We start from the raw sequence: 5,835 nt of genomic DNA, 5'->3' as shown, positions 1-5,835 counted from the left end.
GGGATAGATGGGAGTTCCCGTTTCTGTTGCTACCGTATTTAAAGAATTAATACGTGATTTACATTCCTCTGAGGCACAAAAAATAAGAGATAAGGTGATCCAACCAGTATGAACATGCAAGATTGGAAATTATATTAGATTAAAGGAAGAGGCCCCAGCTATTCACAAGTTGCCAAAAATGTACTAAGCCTGAGGATTGGGAACATTTTCGTACTTAAAGAAAGAGCAAGCAACTGGTAAGAAAGAAAACAATAGAATATGAAAGTAAACTAGCGAGAAACATAAAATGGACTGTACAATCGTCATTAGGTATGTAAAAAGGAAAGGATTAGCAAATACAAATGTGGGCCCATTACAGACAGAGACAGGGTAACTTATAGTGGTGAATAAGGAACTGGCAGAGAAACTAAACAATACATTAGGTTTGTCTTCAGGGAGGAAAATACAAAAAAAAACTCCATAAATACTAATAATAAAGAGCGAGAATCGGGAACTGAAAGAAATTAGTGTCAATAAAAAAAAAGTAGTACTGGAGAAATAAATGGGACTGAAAGCTAATAAATCACCTGGACCTGATGATCCAGTGCTTGGGCCCCAGATATTCACAATATTTATCAATGATGTGGATGTGGAGACCAAATGTAATATTTCCAAGCTTGCTGATGACACAAAAATAGGTGGGAATGTGAGATGTGAGAATAATGCAAAGAGGCTTTAGGGGGATTAGACAAGTGAGTGGGCAAAAATATTGACAGTTGGAATATAATGTGGAAAAAGGTGAAGTTATCCACTCGGTAGGAAAAGAGAAATGGAGAGTATTTCTTAAATGGTGAGAGATTGGGAACTGTTGATATCCAAAGGTACTTGGGCATTCTTGTTCATAAGTCACTGAAAGCTAACATATAGGTGTAACAATCAATTAGAAAGGCAAATGGTATGTTGGCCTTTATTGTAAGAGGATTTGAGTACAGGAGTAAAGAAGTTTTGCTGCAATTGTATGGAGCCTTGGTGAGACAGCACTGGAGTATTCTGTAGAGATTTGGTCTCCTTCCGTAAGGAAGGATATATTGCCAAAAGGAAGTGAGAGGAAGAGTCACCAGCTGATTCCAGTGATGGCGGGACTGTCCAATAAGGAGAGAATGAGAAGATTAGGCCTATATTCTCTGGAATTTAGATGAATGAGAGGTAATCTTATTGAAGCATCCAGAATTCTTACAGGACTCGACATGTTTGAAGCAGAAAGGACACTGCCTCTGGCTGGGGTGGAGGTGTATAGAACCAGGGACACATTCTCAGATAAGGAGGTGGGCCATTTAGGACTGAGATGAGGAGGAATTTCTTTTCTCAGAGAGGGGTGAATCTGTGGAAGGCATTCTCTACCACAGAGAGCTGTGGAAGCTCATTCACTGAGTATGTTCAAGACAGCTGTTGTTAGATTTCTAGACATTAAAGACATCAAGTGATAAGGGGATAGTGCAGGAGAATGGCATTAAGGTAGAAGATCATCCCTGATCTGGTTGAATGGCGGAGCAGACTCAAGGGGACAAATAGCCTAATCACGCTCCTATTTCCTATGTTACTCACTGACCAGGCGATCCCTTCTTATGCATTATTTTCCCATGAAAGCCTATGGAGATCGAATCATGCAATTTTTTGAAGTGCCCAACTACAAAAGATTTCATTGAACCATCTGGCCGCCCAAGCCAAGCCAAACCCGCAAGATCTCTGACTTCCCATTCTCTGACATCTCTTAAGCATTTGAATGTTAGTGCCTGGCCAAAACAGTCAAAATATGGTGTCCTTGGCACTCAGTTGTTGTATCTCAGCTCCAACTCACATCTGGGCTTCTGAAATCCTGCAAAGGTGCCTATCTGTGAACAGTGGTATTTTAACAGATAATCTCCTGTATCTGTGTTCATTAACAGTGGTGCTTCCAGTAGTGAGTCTCCTGCATCTGTTGTTATGACTGAGGCAGGAAGAGTGCATTGTTTACTCTAGTTCCACTCCTCTTCTTATAACAAAAAGAAATGGAAGCACTTGTAAAACCTCCACACTTGGCAGAGTGAAATGCCATTGTTAGATGTGTTTCATTGCAAAATGTGGAAAAAAAACAGACGATGGAAAAAAATGAAAACAACATTTTCACACTCGTACTCATTCTCTTTACCTGTAGTTAATACAATTCTGCTTTGTACCATCTTTGAATTCATATAATATAAACAAAGTTAGATTCTAGAAAAAGTGTCAGCAATTACATTATTTTTGCCCGAAATGTGGATAATCTTTACGCGATAAGGTGGCAATAGTAAACTCCATCGGAATTGTTTGGCATTCTGTTTTTAAATTTTTCCACAAAGGCTAGGGGCTAATGATTAGTATATTCTGGTGTCTCTCCGTAGTCGTGGTGAATAGACTTCAAAAAGCTTAAAGCCAATAATAAACTTAGGGGTTCTTCTTCCACTGTTTTTTATCTTTTTTGAGGTCGATTTAGCTTTTTGGAAAAATATCCCACTGACATTTACATACCTGATCCATCGATTTGCAACAGGTTTGCACCAGCCCCACGTCACTAGCCTCAATCGTTACCTTGCAGGGCTTAGTGAAATGTGAAGCAGCCAACACTGTTTCATTAGTCAAAATGGCTTACAGATTCTCAAAAGATGCTTGGCACTCTCATGACCACACTACCTTGGTTTTCTTGTTCTGTACCAAATCTGTCAGTGGAGCAACTATAGTATTAAAATCTGGTACAAATGTTCAGTAGAAACCACACATCCTCAAAAACCTCATGATTTCTCACTTTGTCTTAGGGCTAAGACAGTCCACCAGTGCTTGTACTTCTGCTGTTCTTGGCAACACTTCTCCTTGCCCTACTGTATATAGATAGGTTACTGCCGCTTTTGCAAATGCACTTTTGGTAAGTTTTATAACTAAATCAGCCAATTGTAATTTTCTAAACAGAGCTTCTAGATGTTTCAAGTGGTCCTTCGAAGTGTCAATGTATATTAGCACATTATCAAGGTAAACTATACAGTCAGGAACACTGGCTATCACTTGGTTCATTGCCTTTTTTATTCCGAATGGTATCTCTTGGTATTGAAAAATACCGTCTGGTGTGAGAAAGGCTGATATTTCTTTAGATTGGGTGTTAAAGGAACTTGCCAGCTTCCCTTTAGCCAATCTATTTTTGTAAGAAACGTGGCATTGCCCAATGTGTCAATACAGTCTTTCAAGTGTAGAATTGGGTAAGAGTTTCACTTTGTTACTGTTCTCTATATGCGTTCTTACCAATGGAGGGAGTAAGTTTTTAAATTCTTCCAGGAGAATTAGTTCCAAACATTTCTCATACGTGGACTCTACCTTTAGTGTCCATATACAACGATCAAAATTAATTTGCTTTACCTCTCAAATTCTATAAACGTCTGCACAATCTCCGGTGGTTCCAAAATTTCTGCTGGTACGCTTCAGGAACTAACTCATATGCAGGGAGAGTAACCTTTTTTTGCCATCACATAACCTGCAGAAGCCTCCTCAGAAATCATGGCATAAATTTCATGAGCTATGCCCATCAACCTGCTTTGCATAAGCAGTATCCAGCTTTCCTTTGGCCACTTCATCTGTTTGGCTACCTTTTCAAAAGAAATGAAAAATGCCTCTATGGCTCTTTCCTCAAACTTAGGTAGTGCTTCCACAAATTTAAACAGCTCTTCACTGGGCCCTGGCTGGGGTCTGATCTTTACCCACCAAAACCTGCACTGGAGTCAAGACCACCCCTTTGTTTTAGTTCCATTGTTTTTTTAATTTGAATTTTCTTTCTCTTTGTCTTTCCCTTTCCCTTTCCTCAAGTTCAAGTTTATTCATTTTCAATTCTCTTATAGGTTCAAATTTCTGTTCAATTCTGCCGCATTTTTGTTTTTCTGTTGCAAAGTAAAATTTTCCACTTCTTTTTATTTGTCAAGTTTAAGCTGCTTCATGAATTTTAGCTAATTCTACTGAATTACCTTCTGGTTTACATTCTTCTTCTTCCAACTGCAAAAGTAGTGCTATTACTTCAATAAAAGCAAAATACTGTCGATGCTGGAAATCTGAAATAAAAACAAGAAATGTTGGAAATGCTCAGCAGGTCTGGCAGCATCTGTGGAGAGAGAAGCAGATTTAACGTTTCAGGTCAGTTCTGAAGAAGGGCCACTGACCTGAAACATTAACTCTGCTTCTCTCTCCACAGATGCTGCCAGACCTGCTGAGCATTTACAGCATTTCTTGCTATTACTTCAATGATATCTGATTTCTTAGTTCCTGGTTTTAACTCTGATGCCAACAGGTCAGCTAAATCCTTTCGGCTAACCTTGGTTAACGTTCTCAAATTAAGCAGAGAAACATCCTCCTTCTCCAGAAAGGTCACAGCTACTAATGAAGACATTCCCGTGGTGTAGACGTTACTAAATTGCACAAGAAACCTGGTTTTGTTTTGTTTTTACTTTTTTTCTTTTCAATTATTGCACATCATTGGCGTTGGGTTTATCCCACAAAGAGCCCCCAAATATATGTTACAAACGAGGCAAGATGAGTGCACTGTTTATTTTAATTCCACATCTCCACAGTTCACAACATATATATATTTCCAATTATGGATACAGTCAATTATGGACTCTATTTTCTCCCAGATGAAAACACACCCACCAGGTTTCTGTAACAAGCAACAAAATTATCAGTTCTTATAAAACAAGTCTTTACCAGTGATAAAGCAAAGCGTTAATACACAGATTAAAATATTAAAGTCCCATTTTTACCTTAACCCCTCACACACACACACACACACACACACACCGCTTAACTGAAGAAAAAAAGATTTCTTAAAGGAAAACGAGAAGATATTATTACGACAGTTGTCATAAATTTTGTTACAACTTGGAATTGTTATTTTTGAAACTTAAGAGGCTGATCTTTGGGTGTTCTTTTTTAAAAGGAATTTCAACAAAATGTTGACCAGTAAACATGTTTTTACTAGAAAGCGTGTGATATTAAGTAAATAGCACAAGGGGTTCTAACATGAAGGGACAGATATTTTCAAGGAAATGACAGACCACAATATATGGCTGTCACAGGATTGTTGATGAACTTTTTTTGGTTTCACTTTAAACTGTTAGAAGCCAGCTATTTTTTGGTCGAAGAAAGGCAGTTGGATTTTGATTATTGAGCTGCCAGCAGATCAGAAGAAAAACAAACAGATCAATGTTACCTCTCTTTGAATAATCCGTTCTGGTGAATGCAAAAGCCTGTGTGAGGTTGTACCCTTGCCTCCTGTGCTTTGAAGACATTCCAAATGGTTGCAGAAACTTTGAATCTTTAAAAAATGACTTTGCATCGAATGTGTGAGGATTGAAACCCCTGTTGCTGCACACCTGCTGTAAGACCAATGTGAAGCCTTCTGTAGCTGAATTTCCTTCAATGCCTACCCAAACAGAAGGTTCACCAACATCACCTGGAAAGATTTCTAGTGGTAGCCACCTATTCATCTTTGGGACACCTCGCCAAAAGAAAGGACGTCCTTCCATATCTTTGCAGTCTAAGTTTTTTTTTATTCCTTCTATTTCTTCGTAACAGCTGTAAAAAAAAAAAGTCCTTTTTCCCCCAGTTAACTTGTTTTTGGATGTATGTACATGTGTGAGTGGTAGGATAAAAAAAACTACTACGGGGCTTTAATATCTCAATTCACGTATATATTTACTCCCTTATTGGTTCAGACTTGGTTTTATAATAAACGGATAATTTTGTTGTTTATTAAAGAAACCTGGGGACAAATAGAATATCTAAGTGACTTTTTTGGTAAGTGTG

This window comes from Heterodontus francisci, unplaced genomic scaffold, assembly GCF_036365525.1.
Source record: "Heterodontus francisci isolate sHetFra1 unplaced genomic scaffold, sHetFra1.hap1 HAP1_SCAFFOLD_831, whole genome shotgun sequence".
In the NCBI taxonomy this organism is placed as follows: Eukaryota; Metazoa; Chordata; class Chondrichthyes; order Heterodontiformes; family Heterodontidae; genus Heterodontus; species Heterodontus francisci.
The sequence above is the reverse complement of the archived record's forward strand: the minus strand, read 5'-3'. Positions refer to the sequence as shown.